At 39.6% G+C, this 14,102-nt stretch overlaps 1 non-coding gene across 1 annotated transcript; it reads left to right on the top strand.

Annotated features, from left to right (window-relative positions):
* Nucleotides 1-618: 618 nt before the first annotated feature.
* Nucleotides 619-779, top strand: LOC145080607 (U1 spliceosomal RNA). Its single transcript, XR_013695206.1, has one exon. It is a non-coding gene; the product is annotated as a U1 spliceosomal RNA (small nuclear RNA).
* The last annotated feature ends 13,323 nt before the right edge of the window (nucleotides 780-14,102 follow it).

Here is a 14,102-nt window from a genome sequence, read left to right as displayed (position 1 = left end):
GAGGGCACATGGAGGCTCGGATGGGGCTAAAATTTTGAGTGGAGTCGGGTATGAGTTTGATCATTAGTCTGGTATGCTGACTTTACCCATTGACCCACCCATTTTTAATTACCTTTCACTTCATTTTGGTCATTTTAACACCCGAAACTCTATAAAAACTTTTTCAGAACTTGTGTGGGCGCTCTTGATGTAGTGTGTGGCTATGTGAAACTCATTTCAAAGAAGAAATTAAAGGCAATCCAAGGGGATTTTTATCATCTAAGCCAAGAAAAAAAATTAAAAAGTTATTATATTTCTTTTGGATGGTTTTAATTTAGAAAATAAGATACTGGCTCAATAACGACAAATAAGGTACTCCAAATTCAAGAAAATACCATTAAAAATGGAAGTTTAAGATTTGGTGATGTTGAAATTATCACCATGGAAAGGCACTATAAGATTTGTAAAGACGGGAAAACTAAGTTCAAGATATTAAAAAAGTTTGATCATAAGATTTTAAGCTTGATTTTTCTTTGGAGCTTAAACGTATAGATGATACCTTTCGTGTATGTTATTTGAAAAGTATTTTGGAAAGGATGAAGACATAATTCCAAAGAAACATTTGAAAGTTGAAGCTTCCAACTTACCTGGATGGGGTCAATGGTTGGCCAAGATGGACCATGGCCTAGGTTAGTGACCTCCATTGCACTCAGGATGGGTTCTAGCCTAAGATCGGCCCAAGTGGTCGAGCCTACATCATAATTTGTGCCAGTAGGGGCTTGCGTTCACGCGGCCCCTGCAATTTAAAGTTGAAGCTTCCAATAAGTTGATTTAACAACCTCAAGACATACTTGTTGGGAATACCAAGAAATTAAGGAACAAAGAAATTGAACTTTTGTTGGTGCAATAGAAGCATGCACATAGATCATGTCTTATGTGGGAAACAAAAGAAGAAATGACGAAGCATTACCCGATTTTTTAGATTATGATAAACTTATAAGAACTAGATCCTCTTAAGGTGTAGGTATTTGTAGCATCGTAGAAATTGAATGTTTAGGATGTTAAAGTGTAGCGCCTAGTTCATGGTACGTACTTTAAATATGAATTTTTGCACTTGTACTTTAGGTCTCAACGAGTTGGAGGCCTCAACTCGTCGAGTAGAGGTGAAACTTGGACGCGGGTGGAAGGACCTACTCGCAAAGTCAGATGCCCCGAATCGACGAGTAGGCATGTCTGGAGGAAACCCAAATTTTAAGGGTTTGCACCTTATGTAAACACCTTAACTATCCTTCATTATAGCCTCCATCACCTCCAAACAGCACTCACGAAACCCTAGCCCATTTTGAGTATTCTTGACCCATAGTTGTGTGTTTGTGGTGATTTTGAAGCTAGAAAAGGAAGAGAAAGCTCGAAGGTTCTTGGGGAAGCAAGTAGATCTAGAGATTGTGCCACTTTTCCAGCTCATTTGAGGTATAAAGTCTATACCTTGCTTATTCCTTCCTTAGATCCCTCCATGGGGGTAATTTAGGGCTTTATGGAGCATTATATGGAACCATTCATGGGTGCAAGCTTGATTGGGAGTTATAACTTCGAATCCAGAGCCTTAAAGGGGCCCCATGGCATAAAGGTGCCAACTTTGTGGTCATGGTAGTCCTATGCATCATATAAACCTCTTTTTAGGACCATTTTAGCCAAATACCCCATGCATGAACGCCAAGTTTGTAACTTTGTGTGTAATATGGACCCTAGGAGGTCCCCAAACCTCTTTTGATAATGAACAATGTGTTGAGTTGGAAGAAGACTCAGCCAGTTGGGTTCATTGTGGACCTGAATATCATGGAACTTGGTGAGTTCAAGAACAAAACTCGACGAGTTCAAGACTAATCCCCAACTACATGAAGAAGGACTCGACGAGTTCATGAAGATCTCGGCGAGTCCTGGACTATATGTACCATCTTGCATGATGCAAGACTCGACGATTTCAAGGATGAACTCGGTGAGTCAGTTGTAGAAGGTCCCGACCTTGTATGAAGGATAACTCGGCGAGTTCTTGAAAGACTCGATGGGTAGGATCGAAACTTGTAGCATTAGTGGATTATGGAACTCAGCGAGTTGGGTCAACCAGATGTTGACTTTGTCCCAGAGTTGACCTTGACCAAGGTGTTGACCTTGACTTGGACTTTGACCTGAGTTGACCATGAAGGGGTAATTAAGGAAGGTTGATATGTGTAGGAGATCAAGGGAGTTGACTACAACATCGAGGACAATTCGATTACAACACGACTTTGAGGTGAGTTACCTTCCAGTAGAAGTGGGTCGAAGGCACCAATGTTGGCCCACTAGTAGTTGATTATAGCTGAGATGATTGTCTTTGTGATAATTTTCTGGTTTGCCACTATCTGCTATGTTTACATGCTAGTAGGATATGGCATTATGTGATAGTGGAAGTAGGGGGAATAGTCCCCATATCTTGTTGTTAGGACAAAGGGTAGGTCGGGCACTCCGGTATGTCTGACAGTATGATTATGTTATGTCTTTATGTGGTAGTAGTAGGGGTGAAATAGTCCCCGTAACCGGTTGAGATAAACCGGAGGGGTAGGTCGGACACCCCGGTATGTCTGACAGGGGTAGGTTACGCACCCTGGTATGCCTAGCAGGGGTAGGTTGATGTGACATCCCCAATTTCACGACCAGAAAAGACCGATTTGTTTATGCTTTATTTTAAAATCAGAGTATATTTTTAAATAAATATATTGCGGAATTTGTTCCCAGAAAACATGATAAGTATATTATCAAAGCATTTCCGAAGGAATGTATTTTATTCATGTTAAAACATTTGGGATGTCATGGTCAATACAAAAACATAAGCATAAACAGACCTTATTTACACTAGTGATTTACATCTCTTTTAATCTCCCAGTGTAATATAGCTTCGTATCGATACCTATGATACAAATATATTGAGTGGGTCAGGTTTGGAAACCTGGTGAGCACATAGGGTTTTCAACCCACAATAATATAATTGTTATGTTTAATTATCAAACAATTAGCCCAATTACCCATCCCCATTATCTTCATGTGATCTTCCCTAAAGATTTTATCCTAAGGGTCATCTCATATATCATATTTACCTCTCATCTCCTTCCATCTCATTTCCTTATATGTTTGTTCCTAAGGATCATCGCCTACATCACATAGACAGTACTAATTCGAGGATTACTCCCTCAATACGTGTCTAGTAAGGGTTAGGGTATCATCGCATGAATACGTAGTTACAACATCGCCTGAACTCGTAATTCATAAAAGGGGTTAGAGTATCATCGCATGAATACGTAGTTACAACATCGCCTGAACTCGTTATTCACCACCTACATGTTATGAGCCTGCTAGTTATTCATCACCACGGACTATTCTAGACAGCAATGTGGAAACACCAGGAGGCTCATAACCTGTAGGTGATGAATAACGAGTTCAGGCGATGTTGTAACTACGTATTCATGCGATGATACTTTAACCCCTTTTATGAATTACAAGTTCAGGCGATGTTGTAACTACGTATTCATGCGATGATACCCTAACCCTTACTACACGTATTGAGGGAGTAATCCTCGAATTAGTACTGTCTATGTGATGTAGGCGATGATCCTTAGGAACAAACATATAAGGAAATGAGATGGAAGGAGATAAGAGGTAAATATGATATATGAGATGACCCTTAGGATAAAATCTTTAGGGAAGATCACATGAAGATAATGGGGATGGGTAATTGGGCTAATTGTTTGATAATTAAACATAACAATTATATTATTGTGGGTTGAAAACCCTATGTGCTCACCAGGTTTCCAAACCTGACCCACTCAATATATTTGTATCATAGGTATCGATACGAAGCTATATTACACTGGGAGATTAAAAGAGATGTAAATCACTAGTGTAAATAAGGTCTGTTTATGCTTATGTTTTTGTATTGACCATGACATCCCAAATGTTTTAACATGAATAAAATACATTCCTTCGGAAATGCTTTGATAATATACTTATCATGTTTTCTGGGAACAAATTCCGCAATATATTTCTTTAAAAATATACTCTGATTTTAAAATAAAGCATAAACAAATCGGTATTTTCTGGCCGTGAAATTTGGGACATCACAGTTGAGCACCCCAGTATACTCAACAGAATAGGTCGGGCACCCAGATATACCTGGCAATATGTGTATGGTATATGGTATGATGGAGGAACTCACTAAGCTTCGTGCTTACAGTTTTCAGTTTTGTTTTAGGTACCTCTTCAGCGAAGGGGAAGGAGCTGGCACGATAGCTGCGCATCACACACAGAGGATTTCCACACTATGATGTTATTGGGATTGTACTCTGACAATATTATTATTCGTATGATATGGTTTTGAGACACGTGATTATGTTTTTACAAAAAGATGTTAATCGGTGATGTTTTATTACAAATGTTTTTATAAACCGCTTTATTAAAATGAAATTTTTGGCCTTGAAATTTGGGATGTTACATAAAGTAATTAAAATGAGTTGGTGTTATGGTAATATGAAATTGTAAAGGATAAAAAAGGGTTAATTTGATCAAAAGGGACATTTTGGTTATTTTAAATGAAATATATGATTGAATGTGTTCTATTTACAATATTTAATGAACATGTATCAATTTAAGGTGTATATAGTGGAACGTTAAGATAAATGTAATAAATAAGTTAACTATAGAAGTTTCACCAAAGTGATATGTGCCGTACTTTGGGGGTATGAAAATAAAACTCAAATATATGATAATTGTGAAATAAAGGTTTCAATGTGAAGTAAGACAACAACGAAAGTAATTCAAAAATATTCAGACCAATTCAAGCCAAAATAAAAGCTTCATGTCATTTTGAAAATGGTTAGTGATGATTTTAGTTCCTCACACCACATGTTTGAGACTATTGCGAACATCAAAATGGCGAGTATTCAATTTTGAGAAAGAGGCAAAACAAAAAAGTGGTACAGAAAATAATCAATCCAATCCGAGTTAGCATGAGAAAGTTCTGCATGTTTAAAAGTTAAGAAAAAAGTCATGCGAGTTGGGAGAAAGAAGAAAATAATTTCTAAGTCAGGAAAAAATATTGAACATGACCAAATGGCCTATTGTGGAGCCTAGAAAGTATAGCTTATTAATGTCCAAATTTTTGTTACAATGTGTGTAACACCAGTCAAATTAGGGTCAAAATTAAACTTTTATACAAAATCGGGATGTACCATGTGGTAGATATCGTAACAAGGTTTTCAAAAATATAAAGAACACTAAAATCCGAGTTATAACGAAGAAGTTATGACCAATCGAAGATCCGCGAAAATACCGGTAAAACACTGTTAAGCGTAAAATACGAAATTCCAATAAAATAATTTTTAGCCTTAGGTATCTAAATGAAAGTCGTAGATATCCCAAAACCGTGAACATACATAAAAAGAATGCCCAAATCTGACTTCATATGAGGAAGTTATGATTTTTCGAAGTTTCGGACCTAGAAGTAGACAGCTAAAAACTCGAATTAGAGATCGAGCAGTCTTTAGCTAACATAACCTAAACAAACGTTGAAGACCCTGACCATAGGAATACAACGGTAAAAGACAGATAAAATCGGACGCCGGATGAAGAAGTTATGGATTTTTAACGGACTTTTCCAGTCCCGCCCTACTAAAAAGGTATTATTAAATATAAAATCAAAACTAGTCGACGGAGTCTAAATGAGAGTTGTAGAGTACAATCTCACCTACGCGTGGATATAAAGAATGCCAGAAACGGAGCTCGTACACGAGAGTTACGGAATTTAGAAGTTCTGTAAATCGAGTTACGCCTCGCGTAAAGGGGTACGCCCAGCGTACCAGGCGATAAGGGCGTACTCCCATCGACCACAGGCTCTCCCATCGGACAAAATCCGTCCCATCTGAAGTGTGTAAGCAATGAAGTCCCATTACGGCCCCCGTAACCTCGTACGCCCAGCGTATCGAGGCGGTTCAGCCTCCCTATAAAAGGGATGCGAGGGTTCCGGGAAAAATTGCTCATTTTCTCTCTTTCTCCTGCGTTTTTACTCCGTTTTGCGCGCAAGCAATATCCCGAAGCCTCGGTTTTCATACCCAAGTCCCGAAGGAAGTTTTATGCTCCCGAGATTCCCGAGAATCCCGATAAACCCGTTTTTTCCTGTCGAAGTTCTGCTCGGTTTTCATCTCACCATCTTCACTCTATCAAGTGAGTTCATACCCCCTTTTATACACCTTCAAATACTTTATAATATACTTTTAATACATTTCGGGGGAGAATACAAGTAAACACCCGGTTAATCCCGAGTGAAAACGTGAAAACTCTTGTTATACTTTGCATGCATTAGATTTATACAAAATGCATAGTATCCAGGGTAGCCATCCTTGTTAAACCATTTTATGCATTCAAAGAACTTATGATTTATGATTTATCAAACATTGTGAAAGAGGATAAACATTTCATACAAAACTATTATTTTAATACAGACTTGGTTGAGAGTCCGTGAGACGATCACATCTTCAATGCTACCTTTTTGTTAAGAGGTACTACCTAAAGTCCTGTCTATTATAACCAGAGTCTCCCGTTAGGAGAGCGTGTCAAATGTGTATAGATCTATACGGGAAGTCATGATCCCGCGCCCTAACTGTTAGCTACAGTCCTTTGGGTGACAGTTTGTCATAACGTTTCGACGCCTGAAGACCGTCGCAACAAGCATATTATGTTTAGTATGGTTATAAAACTCACCGGATAGACAATTATTATGGTATTATGCTTTTATGAATGAGTGGTTATTAAAACTATTCTTCATCTAACGAGTGCGCTCTTCTTATAGCTTTATTATATAAAACTATGCCTCAACCTTTAAGCATGTCAGTTGCTTGCGATTTTCGGTCTTGGACATTAGAGACTGCCTGTTACTTTAGGAAAATAAGTGATTTTCCTGGTACGACCATTTACAATTCACGACACGGACATTCATATGCATTTTCATACATTTATAAGAAAATAAGGGATTTTCTTGGAAAACGCACGAACTTTGAATGACATACATTTTCTCAAAACCGCTTATGAACGCACCAACTTAATTTTTGACACGTATTTTTTGAAATAACTTGTATTCTCAAGGAACCGCTAAGCAGGTTTGGAAACCAACTTTTGGGGATTAACGCTCTAACGTTAATTACTTCTTTTGAGAGATGTTTATGTATTTATATTTTGTAACACCGTAAAAATTTGAAACAATTTTTTACTTTTGAAAACCATAAAATATCATTCACATTCATTTTAAAAACATTGTATCAACATTATATCAGTACAAAACCCCAAGATCAGAATATATATAAACTCCAATGTGTGTGTGTGTGTACGAATCATGCTGGTGTCTTCCCGCGTTCATCACTGGTACCTGACACACATAACACAACAACTGTAAGCATAAATTCTTAGTGAGTTCCCCAAAATACCGCATACAACACATACGCCACTCGATGCTATAATACGACCCTCCGGTCGATGTATCTCAGCGGGACCCTCCAGTCCCATAGCTCGTTGGACCCTCTGGTCCGGTCATAGCTCGTTAGACCCTTCGGTCCGGTCTATATCATCATACAACATACATATATCACATAGCACATAATCTCATACATAACACATAAGACCCTCTGGTCATCGCATAATACCACTCTAGGTAACGTATAGTGAGAAGACTCACCTCGGTGTCTCGGTAAATATCTGACTTGGAAGAAATGTGATCTAGCCTCCGCCTAATCACATAAAGTAATACTCTCATAAATACAACTGTACTCAACCCCAAAAGTCAACAAGGTAAACGGTCAAACTTTGACCTGACTCGTCGAGTGCACTAATGCGACTCGGCGAGTCTACACGTGTCAACTGACTCTCTTAGTCCCTCTCTTGGCACATCGAGTACTTCCCCTGACTCGACGAGTTCCACCTGGCATGAATCGCGGGGCCACCCCGACTCAACTCACCGAGTCTCAAGAACAACTCGGCGAGTTCCGCCTTGAACTCTAGTCCCCCGGCTCTCCCTGACTCACCGATTTATTCCCCAACTCGGCAAGTCCACTCACTGAGTGATTTACGGGAAACCCTCATCCTACTCGCCGAGTTTGTTCTTCGGACTCGGCGAGTTCATGCCATGCACAAACTCCACAGGCCTCCTGAGGTCAAATCTGTCCCATATATTCATAGATATGGCCTTCCCAAGCATGATAATCACGTAAAGTTCAGACCTTGACACTCATACAACATCAAAATGGTCTAACTTGGTGATTTAGCCCCAAAAATGACATCCCAAGCTCATGGCGCCCAAAATGACTCATAAAGCTCCTAGGGTTAAGGTCTCTGGACCTCTTTGGGTCCAGATCCAAGACATAAACTCGAGAAAGGACCAAATGCTCCACTTATTCAACCTCTAAAAGGGTTAGAAAACCCTAACACTAAGAATTAACCCCAAAACTGAAGGAGGTCCGAGAAAAATACCTCAATACAATCTCTATGAACTCAAAAGTCACCAAAATCGCACCTCCTTCAGCCTCCTCTTGCCTTGGTCACCTCCTCCTTGCAAAAACACCCAGAAAAGGATCAAGAATGGCCTCTCCTTCCTCACAAACGCTCTAGATCTCTTAGGGTTTCTTTCTGGGGGTTGGTGGCCGCAAATGACGGCCCTAAGGGCCTTTAAATAGGTCTCAAACCCTGGAAATTAGGGTTTCATTAAACAGCGTGGACTCACCGAGTCCACTCATGAACTCGCCGAGTCCAGCTGTGAACTCGCATACGAATCCGCGACCACACTCGGCGAGTTTAGACGCGAACTCGCCGAGTCTCCTCACAATTCCCAAAAATAAAAGAACAAAATAGGATACCTGGGAATCCGGATGTTACATCTTTTGAACATGTAACAAATACAATTATGTAAACATTTTGAAACCTTTATATGTATGGTGGTGTGTACTTTCCTTACTATGAACTGTTATGATACTGAATATGACGTCCTCTGCCCCCGAATGTTTCCGCCGTTCTGGTTTGGGGGTGTGACAGATTGGTATCAGAACATTGTTTATAGTGAACAAAGTATATCAGAACCATATTTTTGATATACAAACTATAAACACAAATGGGCAAAAACACCCTGAGTGAGAGTTATACTTTTAAAATGAAATTTTTATAAAGTATACATGCATACATTATATAACAGGGTCAGTATCATAATGAAAACAATATAGAAGTATTATAGATGAGTTATACAATACAGGTATGCCTTGGGATATGTAATCGGGACTGGGATAAATATAGCATGATCAACTATATTTGTGCAAGAGCCGAACTGCGTATGCCAGGGGATAGCTACAGTGGACAACAAGTCTAAAACTTACCAAACTTATAAACCTTAAAATCAAACATAACATTTAGAATACTATAGGAGTATTTTATGCATACAGTAGTTTAACTTTGATGTTCAACTTTATGTGCCTTAGTTCTAGACAATTCTTAAACACATGTGTAGAACGCACTATCACGCTAATGAACACTCTTCCCATCAACTTCACAATTATTACGATAAGAAGTTCCCAAATAGCTACTTGAAATGGATTGGCTTGGTCTTCACCATGCCAATTGCATGTGCTATGAAAAGACCCTTCACTTTCACCATTGGCTAACGAAACTCTATCGATTTATAACGACAAACCCGAAACAACTCCCAAACCGTTCCTAGTTTCAAAATCCCATAGCACTCATGTGAGGAGTACTATATCCTTCGCGACCTTCCCGAAGTATTACCGACAGACTATTTAGGAATAGCACACGTACGACGAGTCAAGTTAAAACCCGGAGGCTAGGAATGATTACGGTTAACCTATCACTACAAAGTGTGTATGTGAATGGTATACACAAAGCGATGATAGACGGACCAGGTATGAATTCAACTATGAAGTTCAAGACAAAGCCGACCTGTATTACTAGTGAACAATTCTAACATTTAGATGAACATAGAAACCCGAATCCACACGACCTATACCAGTCAAAACAACAGACAGGATAATGAACGTCCGCTGGAACACCCACACTAGAATCTAGATTCACTAGAGAAAAAGAAGAGAAAATGGAACGAAAGTGCCCATATCCTCACTCAAACAATTGAAGTCCTAGTCGAAATGCGAATTTCGGGACGTAATTCTCTCTAACGGGAGGATAATGTAACACCAGTCAAATTATGGTCAAAATTAAACTTTTATAAAACCATAATTGGGATGTACCATGCGGTAGATATCGTAACAAGGTTTTTAAAAATATAAAGAAAACTAAAATTCGAGTTATAACGAAGAAGTTATGACCAATCGAAGATCCGCGACAATACCGGTAAGACACTGTTAAGCGTAAAATACGAAATTCCAATAAAATACTTTTTAGCCTTAGGTATCTAAATTAAATTTGTAGATATCCCAAAACCATGAACATATATAAAAAGAACGCCTAAATCTGACTTCATATGAGGAAGTTATGATTTTTCGAAGTTTCGGACCTAGCAGTTGACAGCTAAAAACTTGAATTAGAGATCGAGAGATCTTTAGCTAACATAACCTAAACAAAAGTTGAATACCCTGACCATAGGAATACAACGGTAAAAGACAGATAAAATCGGACGCCGGATGAAGAAGTTATGGATTTTTAACGGACTTTTCCAGTCCCGGCTTGCTAAAAAGGTATTATTAAATATAAAGTCAAAACTAGCCGACGGAGTCTAAATGAGAGTAGTAGAGTACAGTCTCACCTACGCGTGGATATAAAGAATGCCAGAAACGGAGCTCGTACGCGAGAGTTACGGAATTTAAAAGTTCTATAAATCGAGTTACGCCCCGCGTAAAGGGGTACGCCCAGCGTATCAGGCGATAAGGGCGTACTCCCATCGGCCACAGGCTCCCCCATAGGACAGAAGCCCTCCCATCTGAAGTGCATAAGCAATGACGTCCCATTACGCCCCGCATAACCCCGTACGCCCAGCGTACCGAGGCGGTTCAGCCTCCCTATAAAAGGGATGCGAGGGTTCTAGGCAAAATTGCTCATTTCCTCTCTTTCTCCTGCGTTTTTACTCCGTTTTGCGTGAAAGCAATATCTTGAATCCCCGGTTTTCATACTCAAGTCCCGAAGGAAGTTGTACGCTCCCGAGATTCCCGAGAATCCCAAGAAACTCGTTTTCTCCTGTTGAAGTTCTGCTCGGTTTTCGTCTCACCATCTTCACTCTATCAAGTGAGTTCATACCCCCTTTTATACACCTTCAAATACTTTATAATGTACTTTTAATACATTTCGGGGGAGAATACAAGTAAACACCCGGTTAATCCCAAGTGAAAACGTGAAAACTCTTGTTATACTTTGCATGCATTAGATTTATACAAAATGCATACTATCCAGGGTAGCCATCCTTGTTAAACCATTTTATGCATTCAAAGAACTTATGATTTATTATTTATCAAACATTGTGAAAGAGGATAAACATTTCATACAAAACTATTATTTTAATACAGACTTGGTTGAGAGTCCGTGAGACGATCACATCTTCAATGCTACCTTTTTGTTAAGAGGTACTACCTAAAGTCCTGTCTATTATAACCAGAGTCTCCCGTTAGGAGAGCGTGTCAAATGTGTATAGATCTATACGGGAAGTCATGATCCCGCGCCCTAACTGTTAGCTACAGTCCTTTGGGTGACAGTTTGTCATAACGTTTCGACGCTTGAAGACCGTCGCAACAAGCATATTATGTTTAGTATGGTTATAAAACTCACCGGATAGACAATTATTATGGTATTATGCTTTTATGAATGAGTAGTTATTAAAACTATTCTTCATCTAACGAGTGCGCTCTTCTTATAGCTTTATTATATAAAACTATGCCTCAACCTTTAAGCATGTCAGTTGCTTGCGATTTTCGGTCTTGGACATTAGAGACTTCCTGTTACTTTAGGAAAATAAGGAATTTTCCTGTGTCCAAAACAATCAACTAATAGGAAAATAAGTGATTTTCCTGGTACGACCATTTACAATTCACGACACGAACATTCATATGCATTTTCATACTTTTATAAGAAAATAAGGGATTTTCTTGGAAAACGCACGAACTTTGGAATGGCATACATTTTCTCAAAATCGCTTATGAACTCACCAACTTAATTGTTGATACTTTTTCTTTGAAATAACTTGTATTCTCAGGGAACCGCTAAGCAGGTTTGGAAACCAACTTTTGGGGATTAACGCTCTGACGTTAATTACTTCTTTTGAAATATGTTTATGTATTTATCTTTTAAACATGTAACAAATACAATTATGTAAACATTTTGAAACCTTTATATGTATGGTGGTGTGTACTTTCCTTACTATGAACTGTTATGATACTGAATATGACGTCCTCCGCCCTCGAACGTTTCCATCGTTCGGGTTTGGGGGTGTGACAATATGTTAATGAATAACCCTTGTTACAAAGAATGCATGCAAAAAACAATAAGCGTAATCGGTGTTTATATGAGAAAGTTATTTTGGTCCAAAATCGAAGAACAAATATTTTTTACATAGAAAAGCACTCAACCATGTTGAAAATGACTGAGGGTTGAGTTGGCAAGCACAGGATCCAGGGGCGTACCCATATTGTAACACGTGATTCCCGGTACACATTTAATTTAGGCATTTCTGTATTTTTTTTCTGGGACTCAACGAGTTGGAGGCCCAACTCGTCGAGTAGGGTCGTGATTCGCGGGCATTTTAAGTGGCCTACTCGACGAGTCGGGAGACTGACTCGACGAGTAGGTGCTGTTTGAGGAAAGCCCTAAATCTGAGGGTTTGCACCCTATTTAAACGCCTTATTGCAGCCTCCATTGTCACTTATGCTCCCAGAACACCTCTTATCAAAACCCTAGCCGCTTTGAGTGATCTAAGGCCATTTATGGTGCTTTTGGGTGGTTGTGAAGCTTGGAAGGAAGGGAGAAGCTTGGGAATTCGATTTGGGGCTTGTAGATCCATATATCTTATTCCATCTTCAGCTCAACCAAGGTAAATGCCCCTGTTTTGGTCTTTCTTTTGGTTATTCATCTTTAGGGCTTTGATTTTGGGTGCATTTAGGGCTTTCTAAGCCATTTCCAAATTTGTGAAGTGATTCATGGGGTTCTACTTTCAGATCTGAGTCATTGGAGGGGTCTCACGGCATAAAGGTGCCAACTCTATGGCCATGAGAGCCCCATGCACATTGTAGAGGTCCTTTTATGGACTTTTGAGCTACAAACGCCATGCATGTGCACCAAGTTTCGAACTTTACGTATAATATGGACATTAAGAGGCCAGATCTATGATTTTGACATGTTAAGACCCATTTAAATCGACCGTATAGTAAGGGTCAAAAAGGGACTCAACGAGTAGTTCTTGGAACTCGGCGAGTCGGTGTGTAATGGCCACTAAATCCTTTCTGTGGTTGGATCAGTGGCTCGGGAAGAAAGTCCCGTAATTGTTTAGACTTGTAAAGGGGACCTGGGAATCATGGGACTCGACGAGTGTATGAACTGACTCGGCGAGTCCAATGCAATCTCCTAACCTTGAAGATGGACTCGACGAGTTGTTCTACAACTCGACGAGTCATAGACTGGACACATTCTTATGAGGGAGATGAACTCACTAAGGTTAAGGAAGAACTCGGTGAGTCGGATGGAGATAGTCCCGATGGTTTGAATGAAGGAAAACTCGACGAGTTCTCGCTAGACTCGACGAGTGTGTCGAGGTTGTATCGTATTAGTGGAGTATGGAATTGGCGAGTTGGCGGGCCAACTCGGCGAGTCAGGTCAACTGGATGTTGACTTTGACTGGTTATGGTATTGACCCTGGTTAAGGTTGCATGTTCTGGTTGATGACGTAATAACTGTCGTGTAGGGATTGAGGAGTCAAGGAGAGTCAATCTTCACGCAGAGGACGGTTCAGACACTACACGACATCGAGGTGAGTTACCTTCCAGTAGGGGTGGGTCTAAGGCCACAATGCCAACCCACCAACAAGGGTAATTAGTAGATAGTTGCCTTTGTGA

Source organism: Lactuca serriola, chromosome 1 (genome assembly GCF_051521515.1).
Source record: "Lactuca serriola cultivar US96UC23 chromosome 1, Lser_US96UC23_V15, whole genome shotgun sequence".
Lineage (NCBI taxonomy): Eukaryota > Viridiplantae > Streptophyta > Magnoliopsida > Asterales > Asteraceae > Lactuca > Lactuca serriola.
This window is presented reverse-complemented; position numbering and strand designations above follow the sequence as displayed.